The sequence below is a fragment of the Equus caballus genome, unplaced genomic scaffold (genome assembly GCF_041296265.1).
Source record: "Equus caballus isolate H_3958 breed thoroughbred unplaced genomic scaffold, TB-T2T haplotype2-0000611, whole genome shotgun sequence".
NCBI classification, from domain to species: Eukaryota; Metazoa; Chordata; class Mammalia; order Perissodactyla; family Equidae; genus Equus; species Equus caballus.
In genome coordinates, this window is record NW_027221943.1 from 5,189 (window position 1) to 19,636 (window position 14,448).

Consider the following 14,448-nt stretch of genomic DNA (forward strand, 5'->3'; position numbering starts at 1 on the left):
TCGGGGAGGGGCTTCTACATGTCTGGTAGATGGAGCTGCTTTCTCGTGCCAAGTTCTCTGGGCCCTGACTTTTCTGCCTGCTCCTTCTATCACCTCAGTAAGGTCGGGGGTGCCCGGCAGAAAGAGGAAAAGAGCCAGAGTGAAGAAGCGGAGAGAAAGGAACACGCAAACCCGGACGCGCACACACACAGGCACACAGACACACAGGCGCGCGCGCGCGCACACACACACACACACACACACACGCCTACACACCCACTCGCACAACACGCACACGCACACGCACACGCACACGCAAGCGCAGACAGAGCGCGCCAGCGAGCTCCGGTGCCTGTCTGTGGTTCCTGGGCGATGGCGGGGCAGCGATGCCGGGAGCCCGGGACTCCTGAGAGCCTGTCTGCGCGGCCTAGGGCCCCAGGGGTGATCGCCAGCCCCGGGGCCCCTGCCTCCTGGCCCGGGCCCAGCTCCAGCACCACCGCCCTCCTGGGGGGGAAGCGAGCTCTTGGGCAGAGCCTCTCTGGGTCAGGGTGGGTGTCTGTCTAGGTCCGTGTCTTGGATCCTCTCCGTGTCGCCGTTTCTCTGTTTCTCCGTGTCTCTGTCTCTGTCTCTGTCTCTGGGTCTCTGGGCTGGCGCCAGCAGGAGCTGTCCAGGGTCCCCGCGAGGGGCGGGTTGGGGGCGGGGTGCCGGTCTCCTGGGCGGCGCTGGCGGGGGGAAGGGTGGCCGCCCCGCCTCCCCGCGCCCTCAGGGGCAGCGCGGCGGGCTTCCGCTGACGCCCTCTGGTCGCGCCGGTGGCTCCGCCTGGGTTTGGGCAAGTCGGGGCCCGGCCGGCGCCGCAGAGGTCAGGGCTCCCGCTGGGAGGCCCCTCGGGCCGGAGGGGACTCAGAGGAGCACGGGCCCGGCGGCCCGACGCCCCGACGCCTCGGGCCAAGTGCCCCGCGCCCCCCCACCTCCCAGCAGCCGCATCTCCTGCGACCCATCGCCGGATCCGAGCGGCCAGGGCGGCCTGGAGTGTTCCCGGGCCGCGAGGGGAGAGCGCCCAGCCAGGCGCCCCGCCCCCATCCCCGCCCCCACCACCCCTCGTTTCCCACCGCCGCCCGCCCCGCCCCGCCTCCTCGCACCCCGGGCTGCTCCAGGCCTCCGCGCCCTGGGAGGGCAGCAGGGCGGGGCAGCGCAGGGTTTGGCTGGCCCGCTGGCCGCGCCCGAGGCGGCCGCGGCGGGAGGCAGCAGCGGGAGGAAGGCGGCAGGCCGAGCGCGGGCGCAGGGGGCGCCGGCGGCGGCGGGTGCGCGTCACAGAGGCCTGGGCGCGCGCGCGAGCCGCGGGCCGGGCGACGCGGCGCGGCTTCTTAGGGGCGCCGGCGGCAGGCGCCAGCGTCTACGGCCATACCACCCTGAACGCGCCCGATCTCGTCTGATCTCGGAAGCTAAGCAGGGTCGGGCCTGGTTAGTACTTGGATGGGAGACCGCCTGGGAATACCGGGTGCTGTAGGCTTTTGCCTCCCTCGCCTTTTGCCGCCTCCGGCCTCCGTCCTCCGCGGACGCCCCCCACCCCTCCAGCCAGCCCTCCCCCACCCCCCCCCGCCACCCTCCGCACCGCGGGCCCGCCGGCGCCGCCCATGGGCAGGGCCCAACCCCTCCCCGCCACAGCCCAACCCTTCCAGCTCGCGGCCCCACCCGAACCCAGGGCCAATCGGGGCCAGCCCGGCGGGACCGGGACCGGGACCGGGACCGGGACCCCGACGCCGCACACGCCGCCCGCCGGCTCCCTCTGGCCTCGGCCTCTTCCCACCCGCTCGGCTCCCGCTCCGGTGACACCCCAGCCCTTCCCTCGGCGCCCCGCCCCCCGCCGCCCCAGCCGCCGGGTAGAGTCGTCCTGTCAGGTGGAACGGATTCCACGGCGGTGCCGGGAGGCCCAAACGGGTCCCAAAGCGACCAGCCCCGCCCACCGAGGAAAGACACCTGGTCAGGCTTTTCCAGACACCGCCCGCTTCTCCAAGGACAGGGCGGACTGGGTTAGAGAGGCGCGTCTCGGGCACCTCACCCAAGACGGGATGGCTTCTGCCTTTGCTGGCGTCTGTGCCGCTGCAGGTCATCTTCTAAAACCTGGTACCCGCTCGCTTGTCCTTGAGAGGCTCATTCACAATCAACACTCCTTTCCCGACCTAAGTTTGTCCCTGTCAGTTTGTCTCGCTTTTCCTTCCAGAAGCCCCCTTCCCGGGGTGGGGGGGAGGGGGGGAGGTGGTGGGGGGGTAGGGGGGTGGGTGGGTCTGAGTTTCAAGCTCCACCTGACTGGGATCCCATTCTGCTTTCGCCTTCGGGCGGTCCTGCCTCGCTTGGAAACGCTGCTACGTTGCTCCTGGTGGATGAGCTTGCGTTCGTTTTGAGTTTGAGAACGCTGGATGCAAAGATGAGGAGTCTTGATGGCTGAGGCTTTTGGTGTCCCCTCACTCGGGGGCCTCCCTCTCTTCCCGCCTCCCCCCGCCTCCCCACCCACCCCCTCACACCCGACCCCTACCACCCCAGGGCCCCGGCCGGGCCCCGCCCCTCCAGGCCGCATCTGTCAGAGGGAGTTGAAAAGCCTCCTGACAGGACACGTCCTCCCTCAGCAGCCAGCCCTTCCTGGCTCCCTGGCTTCAGCTTTCCGTTCGCGTGGCTCGGGCAGCCTTTCGCATCTTCTTTGCACCTGCCTGTGTTTGCAACAGAGGACCGTGGCCAAGGGATCCAGGAAACCGGGAGGAGAGCTGGCTTCCGGGGAGGCGAATGGGAAGGACAGGGAGGCAGAGAGGGAGCCTTGCCTCAGAGAACGGACTTTGAACCCCCGAAGGGAAAAGTCCTCCAGATAAACCACGTCTTCCCCACCGAATCCAAGAGCCATACTCGCTCGCTGTGGAAAAATGGGGACATCCCGGTCAAAGCAGGACGAGAGAGGACCCAAAGCTCCCTCCTCTCCCCGTTCAGCCATCGTCGTCCTGGGAGGGAGTCTCTCCGCGGTTCGCTTCTCCTGCCGGCCCCGTTTCCCCTCCTGCCAACCCAGCGCCTCTATCGCCTGCTCCTCGCTTCCTCGGGCTGCGGGCTGCGGGCTGCGGGCTGCGGGCTGCGGGCTGCGGGATGGGGGGGGAGGGGCGGTGCGCGTCGCTCCCTGCCAGCTCGTGCCCGGGGTGGTTCTGACGGGTCCCCGGATCTGATCTCCGAGGAGCACCTTCTGCGGGGAGAAGCGGGACTGCGTCCCTGTCAGTTTCCCGGAGCGCGGGACCGGAGCCTTGCCCCGAAACGCAGGCTCGGGAGACCGAAGTCCTGAGCTGAAACCCAAGGGCCGCCGTCTCCCGCGAGTGACGTGCCCTCCCTGAGCTGCGCTTTCCTCATCTGGTGCGAGGGGGTCCTGGAGTTCGTGCCTCCTTGCGGGGGCGAGTGCTGGTGAGAACGCAAGCGGGAAACACGGAGCGGACCGCTCAGCACGGAGCGCGGCCTCGGTGGGGGCCCGGGCCTCGGCCGCCGTCCTTCCCCACGAGCCTACTTCTTGCCGCCGAGGCTCATCCAGCACCCAGGGATCGATCGCCTGGCTGCTTCCGGCCAGACACTCTCCTAGGTGCTGGCCACCCAGCAGCCGAGAACGCGGGTGCCAATCTCGGCCTCCGGGGCGTTCGCCTCCTCGCCTCTGGGGCCGCAAGACCAGCGGTGTGCCTACGCATGCCGGCGAGAGGTGGCAGAACCTGACGAGGACACGTGCCGTGGAAAATGGAGAGCTTGGCGCCCCGGAGGGCCTCGTCGGACGTCTGTGGATGGCCGTCGCTCTCTTTGCCGAAGCCCGCCCCCTGCCCGTCTTCTCTCCGTCCCAGGGTCCCCTTTCCAGTGGGACGCAAGAAGGCCCACAGGGCCCAAACGCTGGAGACGGGCAGCGCACACAGCGCGCCCTGGGTCCCGGGGGCTGCGGCGGGAAAGCCTTGCGGCACAGAACCCTGAAGCCCAGAGGTCTCGAGACAGGGAGAGCCGGGACGTCGGCAGGCACCGACGGGCCTTCGGACGCGACTCTTCCTCCCCGTCGTCACACCGTGCTGCTCCTCCCTCCGTCCTGGGCGCGAGCGCGCTCTTGGGAAAACGGAGGCGCCTTCGTCGGTGACCTAGCGGGCGGGAGATCCCGGGCAACGTCCCCAGCGGCACTTGAGCAGAACGGGGACGCTGCGGTCGGTCGTCGGGGAGGGGCTTCTACATGTCTGGTAGATGGAGCTGCTTTCTCGTGCCAAGTTCTCTGGGCCCTGACTTTTCTGCCTGCTCCTTCTATCACCTCAGTAAGGTCGGGGGTGCCCGGCAGAAAGAGGAAAAGAGCCAGAGTGAAGAAGCGGAGAGAAAGGAACACGCAAACCCGGACGCGCACACACACAGGCACACAGACACACAGGCGCGCGCGCGCGCGCACACACACACACACACACACACACGCCTACACACCCACTCGCACAACACGCACACGCACACGCACACGCACACGCAAGCGCAGACAGAGCGCGCCAGCGAGCTCCGGTGCCTGTCTGTGGTTCCTGGGCGATGGCGGGGCAGCGATGCCGGGAGCCCGGGACTCCTGAGAGCCTGTCTGCGCGGCCTAGGGCCCCAGGGGTGATCGCCAGCCCCGGGGCCCCTGCCTCCTGGCCCGGGCCCAGCTCCAGCACCACCGCCCTCCTGGGGGGGAAGCGAGCTCTTGGGCAGAGCCTCTCTGGGTCAGGGTGGGTGTCTGTCTAGGTCCGTGTCTTGGATCCTCTCCGTGTCGCCGTTTCTCTGTTTCTCCGTGTCTCTGTCTCTGTCTCTGTCTCTGGGTCTCTGGGCTGGCGCCAGCAGGAGCTGTCCAGGGTCCCCGCGAGGGGCGGGTTGGGGGCGGGGTGCCGGTCTCCTGGGCGGCGCTGGCGGGAGGAAGGGTGGCCGCCCCGCCTCCCCGCGCCCTCAGGGGCAGCGCGGCGGGCTTCCGCTGACGCCCTCTGGTCGCGCCGGTGGCTCCGCCTGGGTTTGGGCAAGTCGGGGCCCGGCCGGCGCCGCAGAGGTCAGGGCTCCCGCTGGGAGGCCCCTCGGGCCGGAGGGGACTCAGAGGAGCACGGGCCCGGCGGCCCGACGCCCCGACGCCTCGGGCCAAGTGCCCCGCGCCCCCCACCTCCCAGCAGCCGCATCTCCTGCGACCCATCGCCGGATCCGAGCGGCCAGGGCGGCCTGGAGTGTTCCCGGGCCGCGAGGGGAGAGCGCCCAGCCAGGCGCCCCGCCCCCATCCCCGCCCCCACCACCCCTCGTTTCCCACCGCCGCCCGCCCCGCCCCGCCTCCTCGCACCCCGGGCTGCTCCAGGCCTCCGCGCCCTGGGAGGGCAGCAGGGCGGGGCAGCGCAGGGTTTGGCTGGCCCGCTGGCCGCGCCCGAGGCGGCCGCGGCGGGAGGCAGCAGCGGGAGGAAGGCGGCAGGCCGAGCGCGGGCGCAGGGGGCGCCGGCGGCGGCGGGTGCGCGTCACAGAGGCCTAGGCGCGCGCGCGAGCCGCGGGCCGGGCGACGCGGCGCGGCTTCTTAGGGGCGCCGGCGGCAGGCGCCAGCGTCTACGGCCATACCACCCTGAACGCGCCCGATCTCGTCTGATCTCGGAAGCTAAGCAGGGTCGGGCCTGGTTAGTACTTGGATGGGAGACCGCCTGGGAATACCGGGTGCTGTAGGCTTTTGCCTCCCTCGCCTTTTGCCGCCTCCGGCCTCCGTCCTCCGCGGACGCCCCCCACCCCTCCAGCCAGCCCTCCCCCACCCCCCCCGCCACCCTCCGCACCGCGGGCCCGCCGGCGCCGCCCATGGGCAGGGCCCAACCCCTCCCCGCCACAGCCCAACCCTTCCAGCTCGCGGCCCCACCCGAACCCAGGGCCAATCGGGGCCAGCCCGGCGGGACCGGGACCGGGACCGGGACCGGGACCCCGACGCCGCACACGCCGCCCGCCGGCTCCCTCTGGCCTCGGCCTCTTCCCACCCGCTCGGCTCCCGCTCCGGTGACACCCCAGCCCTTCCCTCGGCGCCCCGCCCCCGCCGCCCCAGCCGCCGGGTAGAGTCGTCCTGTCAGGTGGAACGGATTCCACGGCGGTGCCGGGAGGCCCAAACGGGTCCCAAAGCGACCAGCCCCGCCCACCGAGGAAAGACACCTGGTCAGGCTTTTCCAGACACCGCCCGCTTCTCCAAGGACAGGGCGGACTGGGTTAGAGAGGCGCGTCTCGGGCACCTCACCCAAGACGGGATGGCTTCTGCCTTTGCTGGCGTCTGTGCCGCTGCAGGTCATCTTCTAAAACCTGGTACCCGCTCGCTTGTCCTTGAGAGGCTCATTCACAATCAACACTCCTTTCCCGACCTAAGTTTGTCCCTGTCAGTTTGTCTCGCTTTTCCTTCCAGAAGCCCCCTTCCCGGGGTGGCGGGGAGGGGGGGAGGTGGTGGGGGGGTAGGGGGGTGGGTGGGTCTGAGTTTCAAGCTCCACCTGACTAGGATCCCATTCTGCTTTCGCCTTCGGGCGGTCCTGCCTCGCTTGGAAACGCTGCTACGTTGCTCCTGGTGGATGAGCTTGCGTTCGTTTTGAGTTTGAGAACGCTGGATGCAAAGATGAGGAGTCTTGATGGCTGAGGCTTTTGGTGTCCCCTCACTCGGGGGCCTCCCTCTCTTCCCGCCTCCCCCCGCCTCCCCACCCACCCCCTCACACCCGACCCCTACCACCCCAGGGCCCCGGCCGGGCCCCGCCCCTCCAGGCCGCATCTGTCAGAGGGAGTTGAAAAGCCTCCTGACAGGACACGTCCTCCCTCAGCAGCCAGCCCTTCCTGGCTCCCTGGCTTCAGCTTTCCGTTCGCGTGGCTCGGGCAGCCTTTCGCATCTTCTTTGCACCTGCCTGTGTTTGCAACAGAGGACCGTGGCCAAGGGATCCAGGAAACCGGGAGGAGAGCTGGCTTCCGGGGAGGCGAATGGGAAGGACAGGGAGGCAGAGAGGGAGCCTTGCCTCAGAGAACGGACTTTGAACCCCCGAAGGGAAAAGTCCTCCAGATAAACCACGTCTTCCCCACCGAATCCAAGAGCCATACTCGCTCGCTGTGGAAAAATGGGGACATCCCGGTCAAAGCAGGACGAGAGAGGACCCAAAGCTCCCTCCTCTCCCCGTTCAGCCATCGTCGTCCTGGGAGGGAGTCTCTCCGCGGTTCGCTTCTCCTGCCGGCCCCGTTTCCCCTCCTGCCAACCCAGCGCCTCTATCGCCTGCTCCTCGCTTCCTCGGGCTGCGGGCTGCGGGCTGCGGGCTGCGGGCTGCGGGCTGCGGGATGGGGGGGGAGGGGCGGTGCGCGTCGCTCCCTGCCAGCTCGTGCCCGGGGTGGTTCTGACGGGTCCCCGGATCTGATCTCCGAGGAGCACCTTCTGCGGGGAGAAGCGGGACTGCGTCCCTGTCAGTTTCCCGGAGCGCGGGACCGGAGCCTTGCCCCGAAACGCAGGCTCGGGAGACCGAAGTCCTGAGCTGAAACCCAAGGGCCGCCGTCTCCCGCGAGTGACGTGCCCTCCCTGAGCTGCGCTTTCCTCATCTGGTGCGAGGGGGTCCTGGAGTTCGTGCCTCCTTGCGGGGGCGAGTGCTGGTGAGAACGCAAGCGGGAAACACGGAGCGGACCGCTCAGCACGGAGCGCGGCCTCGGTGGGGGCCCGGGCCTCGGCCGCCGTCCTTCCCCACGAGCCTACTTCTTGCCGCCGAGGCTCATCCAGCACCCAGGGATCGATCGCCTGGCTGCTTCCGGCCAGACACTCTCCTAGGTGCTGGCCACCCAGCAGCCGAGAACGCGGGTGCCAATCTCGGCCTCCGGGGCGTTCGCCTCCTCGCCTCTGGGGCCGCAAGACCAGCGGTGTGCCTACGCATGCCGGCGAGAGGTGGCAGAACCTGACGAGGACACGTGCCGTGGAAAATGGAGAGCTTGGCGCCCCGGAGGGCCTCGTCGGACGTCTGTGGATGGCCGTCGCTCTCTTTGCCGAAGCCCGCCCCCTGCCCGTCTTCTCTCCGTCCCAGGGTCCCCTTTCCAGTGGGACGCAAGAAGGCCCACAGGGCCCAAACGCTGGAGACGGGCAGCGCACACAGCGCGCCCTGGGTCCCGGGGGCTGCGGCGGGAAAGCCTTGCGGCACAGAACCCTGAAGCCCAGAGGTCTCGAGACAGGGAGAGCCGGGACGTCGGCAGGCACCGACGGGCCTTCGGACGCGACTCTTCCTCCCCGTCGTCACACCGTGCTGCTCCTCCCTCCGTCCTGGGCGCGAGCGCGCTCTTGGGAAAACGGAGGCGCCTTCGTCGGTGACCTAGCGGGCGGGAGATCCCGGGCAACGTCCCCAGCGGCACTTGAGCAGAACGGGGACGCTGCGGTCGGTCGTCGGGGAGGGGCTTCTACATGTCTGGTAGATGGAGCTGCTTTCTCGTGCCAAGTTCTCTGGGCCCTGACTTTTCTGCCTGCTCCTTCTATCACCTCAGTAAGGTCGGGGGTGCCCGGCAGAAAGAGGAAAAGAGCCAGAGTGAAGAAGCGGAGAGAAAGGAACACGCAAACCCGGACGCGCACACACACAGGCACACAGACACACAGGCGCGCGCGCGCGCGCACACACACACACACACACACACACGCCTACACACCCACTCGCACAACACGCACACGCACACGCACACGCACACGCAAGCGCAGACAGAGCGCGCCAGCGAGCTCCGGTGCCTGTCTGTGGTTCCTGGGCGATGGCGGGGCAGCGATGCCGGGAGCCCGGGACTCCTGAGAGCCTGTCTGCGCGGCCTAGGGCCCCAGGGGTGATCGCCAGCCCCGGGGCCCCTGCCTCCTGGCCCGGGCCCAGCTCCAGCACCACCGCCCTCCTGGGGGGGAAGCGAGCTCTTGGGCAGAGCCTCTCTGGGTCAGGGTGGGTGTCTGTCTAGGTCCGTGTCTTGGATCCTCTCCGTGTCGCCGTTTCTCTGTTTCTCCGTGTCTCTGTCTCTGTCTCTGTCTCTGGGTCTCTGGGCTGGCGCCAGCAGGAGCTGTCCAGGGTCCCCGCGAGGGGCGGGTTGGGGGCGGGGTGCCGGTCTCCTGGGCGGCGCTGGCGGGAGGAAGGGTGGCCGCCCCGCCTCCCCGCGCCCTCAGGGGCAGCGCGGCGGGCTTCCGCTGACGCCCTCTGGTCGCGCCGGTGGCTCCGCCTGGGTTTGGGCAAGTCGGGGCCCGGCCGGCGCCGCAGAGGTCAGGGCTCCCGCTGGGAGGCCCCTCGGGCCGGAGGGGACTCAGAGGAGCACGGGCCCGGCGGCCCGACGCCCCGACGCCTCGGGCCAAGTGCCCCGCGCCCCCCACCTCCCAGCAGCCGCATCTCCTGCGACCCATCGCCGGATCCGAGCGGCCAGGGCGGCCTGGAGTGTTCCCGGGCCGCGAGGGGAGAGCGCCCAGCCAGGCGCCCCGCCCCCATCCCCGCCCCCACCACCCCTCGTTTCCCACCGCCGCCCGCCCCGCCCCGCCTCCTCGCACCCCGGGCTGCTCCAGGCCTCCGCGCCCTGGGAGGGCAGCAGGGCGGGGCAGCGCAGGGTTTGGCTGGCCCGCTGGCCGCGCCCGAGGCGGCCGCGGCGGGAGGCAGCAGCGGGAGGAAGGCGGCAGGCCGAGCGCGGGCGCAGGGGGCGCCGGCGGCGGCGGGTGCGCGTCACAGAGGCCTGGGCGCGCGCGCGAGCCGCGGGCCGGGCGACGCGGCGCGGCTTCTTAGGGGCGCCGGCGGCAGGCGCCAGCGTCTACGGCCATACCACCCTGAACGCGCCCGATCTCGTCTGATCTCGGAAGCTAAGCAGGGTCGGGCCTGGTTAGTACTTGGATGGGAGACCGCCTGGGAATACCGGGTGCTGTAGGCTTTTGCCTCCCTCGCCTTTTGCCGCCTCCGGCCTCCGTCCTCCGCGGACGCCCCCCACCCCTCCAGCCAGCCCTCCCCCACCCCCCCCGCCACCCTCCGCACCGCGGGCCCGCCGGCGCCGCCCATGGGCAGGGCCCAACCCCTCCCCGCCACAGCCCAACCCTTCCAGCTCGCGGCCCCACCCGAACCCAGGGCCAATCGGGGCCAGCCCGGCGGGACCGGGACCGGGACCGGGACCGGGACCCCGACGCCGCACACGCCGCCCGCCGGCTCCCTCTGGCCTCGGCCTCTTCCCACCCGCTCGGCTCCCGCTCCGGTGACACCCCAGCCCTTCCCTCGGCGCCCCGCCCCCGCCGCCCCAGCCGCCGGGTAGAGTCGTCCTGTCAGGTGGAACGGATTCCACGGCGGTGCCGGGAGGCCCAAACGGGTCCCAAAGCGACCAGCCCCGCCCACCGAGGAAAGACACCTGGTCAGGCTTTTCCAGACACCGCCCGCTTCTCCAAGGACAGGGCGGACTGGGTTAGAGAGGCGCGTCTCGGGCACCTCACCCAAGACGGGATGGCTTCTGCCTTTGCTGGCGTCTGTGCCGCTGCAGGTCATCTTCTAAAACCTGGTACCCGCTCGCTTGTCCTTGAGAGGCTCATTCACAATCAACACTCCTTTCCCGACCTAAGTTTGTCCCTGTCAGTTTGTCTCGCTTTTCCTTCCAGAAGCCCCCTTCCCGGGGTGGCGGGGAGGGGGGGAGGTGGTGGGGGGGTAGGGGGGTGGGTGGGTCTGAGTTTCAAGCTCCACCTGACTAGGATCCCATTCTGCTTTCGCCTTCGGGCGGTCCTGCCTCGCTTGGAAACGCTGCTACGTTGCTCCTGGTGGATGAGCTTGCGTTCGTTTTGAGTTTGAGAACGCTGGATGCAAAGATGAGGAGTCTTGATGGCTGAGGCTTTTGGTGTCCCCTCACTCGGGGGCCTCCCTCTCTTCCCGCCTCCCCCCGCCTCCCCACCCACCCCCTCACACCCGACCCCTACCACCCCAGGGCCCCGGCCGGGCCCCGCCCCTCCAGGCCGCATCTGTCAGAGGGAGTTGAAAAGCCTCCTGACAGGACACGTCCTCCCTCAGCAGCCAGCCCTTCCTGGCTCCCTGGCTTCAGCTTTCCGTTCGCGTGGCTCGGGCAGCCTTTCGCATCTTCTTTGCACCTGCCTGTGTTTGCAACAGAGGACCGTGGCCAAGGGATCCAGGAAACCGGGAGGAGAGCTGGCTTCCGGGGAGGCGAATGGGAAGGACAGGGAGGCAGAGAGGGAGCCTTGCCTCAGAGAACGGACTTTGAACCCCCGAAGGGAAAAGTCCTCCAGATAAACCACGTCTTCCCCACCGAATCCAAGAGCCATACTCGCTCGCTGTGGAAAAATGGGGACATCCCGGTCAAAGCAGGACGAGAGAGGACCCAAAGCTCCCTCCTCTCCCCGTTCAGCCATCGTCGTCCTGGGAGGGAGTCTCTTCGCGGTTCGCTTCTCCTGCCGGCCCCGTGTCCCCTCCTGCCAACCCAGCGCCTCTATCGCCTGCTCCTCGCTTCCTCGGGCTGCGGGCTGCGGGCTGCGGGCTGCGGGCTGCGGGCTGCGGGCCGCGGGCTGCGGGATGGGGGGGCAGGGGCGGTGCGCGTCGCTCCCTGCCAGCTCGTGCCCGGGGTGGTTCTGACGGGTCCCCGGATCTGATCTCCGAGGAGCACCTTCTGCGGGGAGAAGCGGGACTGCGTCCCTGTCAGTTTCCCGGAGCGCGGGACCGGAGCCTTGCCCCGAAACGCAGGCTCGGGAGACCGAAGTCCTGAGCTGAAACCCAAGGGCCGCCGTCTCCCGCGAGTGACGTGCCCTCCCTGAGCTGCGCTTTCCTCATCTGGTGCGAGGGGGTCCTGGAGTTCGTGCCTCCTTGCGGGGGCGAGTGCTGGTGAGAACGCAAGCGGGAAACACGGAGCGGACCGCTCAGCACGGAGCGCGGCCTCGGTGGGGGCCCGGGCCTCGGCCGCCGTCCTTCCCCACGAGCCTACTTCTTGCCGCCGAGGCTCATCCAGCACCCAGGGATCGATCGCCTGGCTGCTTCCGGCCAGACACTCTCCTAGGTGCTGGCCACCCAGCAGCCGAGAACGCGGGTGCCAATCTCGGCCTCCGGGGCGTTCGCCTCCTCGCCTCTGGGGCCGCAAGACCAGCGGTGTGCCTACGCATGCCGGCGAGAGGTGGCAGAACCTGACGAGGACACGTGCCGTGGAAAATGGAGAGCTTGGCGCCCCGGAGGGCCTCGTCGGACGTCTGTGGATGGCCGTCGCTCTCTTTGCCGAAGCCCGCCCCCTGCCCGTCTTCTCTCCGTCCCAGGGTCCCCTTTCCAGTGGGACGCAAGAAGGCCCACAGGGCCCAAACGCTGGAGACGGGCAGCGCACACAGCGCGCCCTGGGTCCCGGGGGCTGCGGCGGGAAAGCCTTGCGGCACAGAACCCTGAAGCCCAGAGGTCTCGAGACAGGGAGAGCCGGGACGTCGGCAGGCACCGACGGGCCTTCGGACGCGACTCTTCCTCCCCGTCGTCACACCGTGCTGCTCCTCCCTCCGTCCTGGGCGCGAGCGCGCTCTTGGGAAAACGGAGGCGCCTTCGTCGGTGACCTAGCGGGCGGGAGATCCCGGGCAACGTCCCCAGCGGCACTTGAGCAGAACGGGGACGCTGCGGTCGGTCGTCGGGGAGGGGCTTCTACATGTCTGGTAGATGGAGCTGCTTTCTCGTGCCAAGTTCTCTGGGCCCTGACTTTTCTGCCTGCTCCTTCTATCACCTCAGTAAGGTCGGGGGTGCCCGGCAGAAAGAGGAAAAGAGCCAGAGTGAAGAAGCGGAGAGAAAGGAACACGCAAACCCGGACGCGCACACACACAGGCACACAGACACACAGGCGCGCGCGCGCGCACACACACACACACACACACACACGCCTACACACCCACTCGCACAACACGCACACGCACACGCACACGCACACGCAAGCGCAGACAGAGCGCGCCAGCGAGCTCCGGTGCCTGTCTGTGGTTCCTGGGCGATGGCGGGGCAGCGATGCCGGGAGCCCGGGACTCCTGAGAGCCTGTCTGCGCGGCCTAGGGCCCCAGGGGTGATCGCCAGCCCCGGGGCCCCTGCCTCCTGGCCCGGGCCCAGCTCCAGCACCACCGCCCTCCTGGGGGGGAAGCGAGCTCTTGGGCAGAGCCTCTCTGGGTCAGGGTGGGTGTCTGTCTAGGTCCGTGTCTTGGATCCTCTCCGTGTCGCCGTTTCTCTGTTTCTCCGTGTCTCTGTCTCTGTCTCTGTCTCTGGGTCTCTGGGCTGGCGCCAGCAGGAGCTGTCCAGGGTCCCCGCGAGGGGCGGGTTGGGGGCGGGGTGCCGGTCTCCTGGGCGGCGCTGGCGGGGGGAAGGGTGGCCGCCCCGCCTCCCCGCGCCCTCAGGGGCAGCGCGGCGGGCTTCCGCTGACGCCCTCTGGTCGCGCCGGTGGCTCCGCCTGGGTTTGGGCAAGTCGGGGCCCGGCCGGCGCCGCAGAGGTCAGGGCTCCCGCTGGGAGGCCCCTCGGGCCGGAGGGGACTCAGAGGAGCACGGGCCCGGCGGCCCGACGCCCCGACGCCTCGGGCCAAGTGCCCCGCGCCCCCCACCTCCCAGCAGCCGCATCTCCTGCGACCCATCGCCGGATCCGAGCGGCCAGGGCGGCCTGGAGTGTTCCCGGGCCGCGAGGGGAGAGCGCCCAGCCAGGCGCCCCGCCCCCATCCCCGCCCCCACCACCCCTCGTTTCCCACCGCCGCCCGCCCCGCCCCGCCTCCTCGCACCCCGGGCTGCTCCAGGCCTCCGCGCCCTGGGAGGGCAGCAGGGCGGGGCAGCGCAGGGTTTGGCTGGCCCGCTGGCCGCGCCCGAGGCGGCCGCGGCGGGAGGCAGCAGCGGGAGGAAGGCGGCAGGCCGAGCGCGGGCGCAGGGGGCGCCGGCGGCGGCGGGTGCGCGTCACAGAGGCCTGGGCGCGCGCGCGAGCCGCGGGCCGGGCGACGCGGCGCGGCTTCTTAGGGGCGCCGGCGGCAGGCGCCAGCGTCTACGGCCATACCACCCTGAACGCGCCCGATCTCGTCTGATCTCGGAAGCTAAGCAGGGTCGGGCCTGGTTAGTACTTGGATGGGAGACCGCCTGGGAATACCGGGTGCTGTAGGCTTTTGCCTCCCTCGCCTTTTGCCGCCTCCGGGCCTCCGTCCTCCGCGGACGCCCCCCACCCCTCCAGCCAGCCCTCCCCCACCCCCCCCCGCCACCCTCCCGCACCCGCGGGCCCGCCGGCGACCGCCCATGGGCAGGGCCCAACCCCCTCCCCGCCACAGCCCAACCCTTCCAGCTCGCGGCCCCACCCGAACCCAGGGCCAATCGGGGGCCAGCCCGGCGGGACCGGGGACCGGGACCGGGACCGGGACCCCGACGCCGCACACGCCGCCCGCCGGCTCCCTCTGGCCTCGGCCTCTTCCCCACCCGCTCGGCTCCCGCTCCGGTGACACCCCAGCCCTTCCCTCGGCGCCCCGCCCCCGCCGCCCCAGCCGCCGGGTAGAGTCGTCCT

The 14,448-nt window shown here is 70.3% G+C and overlaps 4 non-coding genes across 4 annotated transcripts; all 4 read left to right on the top strand.

The window, feature by feature from the left end:
* Positions 1–1,370: 1,370 nt before the first annotated feature.
* LOC138922201 (5S ribosomal RNA) lies at positions 1,371–1,489 on the top strand. The gene has a single exon (XR_011435265.1). It is a non-coding gene; the product is annotated as a 5S ribosomal RNA (ribosomal RNA).
* A 4,068-nt stretch (positions 1,490–5,557) lies between these two features.
* Positions 5,558–5,676, top strand: LOC138922202 (5S ribosomal RNA). The gene has a single exon (XR_011435267.1). It is a non-coding gene; the product is annotated as a 5S ribosomal RNA (ribosomal RNA).
* Positions 5,677–9,742: 4,066 nt separating this feature from the next.
* On the top strand, positions 9,743–9,861 carry LOC138922203 (5S ribosomal RNA). The gene has a single exon (XR_011435268.1). It is a non-coding gene; the product is annotated as a 5S ribosomal RNA (ribosomal RNA).
* Positions 9,862–13,939: 4,078 nt separating this feature from the next.
* Positions 13,940–14,058, top strand: LOC138922204 (5S ribosomal RNA). The gene has a single exon (XR_011435269.1). It is a non-coding gene; the product is annotated as a 5S ribosomal RNA (ribosomal RNA).
* The last annotated feature ends 390 nt before the right edge of the window (positions 14,059–14,448 follow it).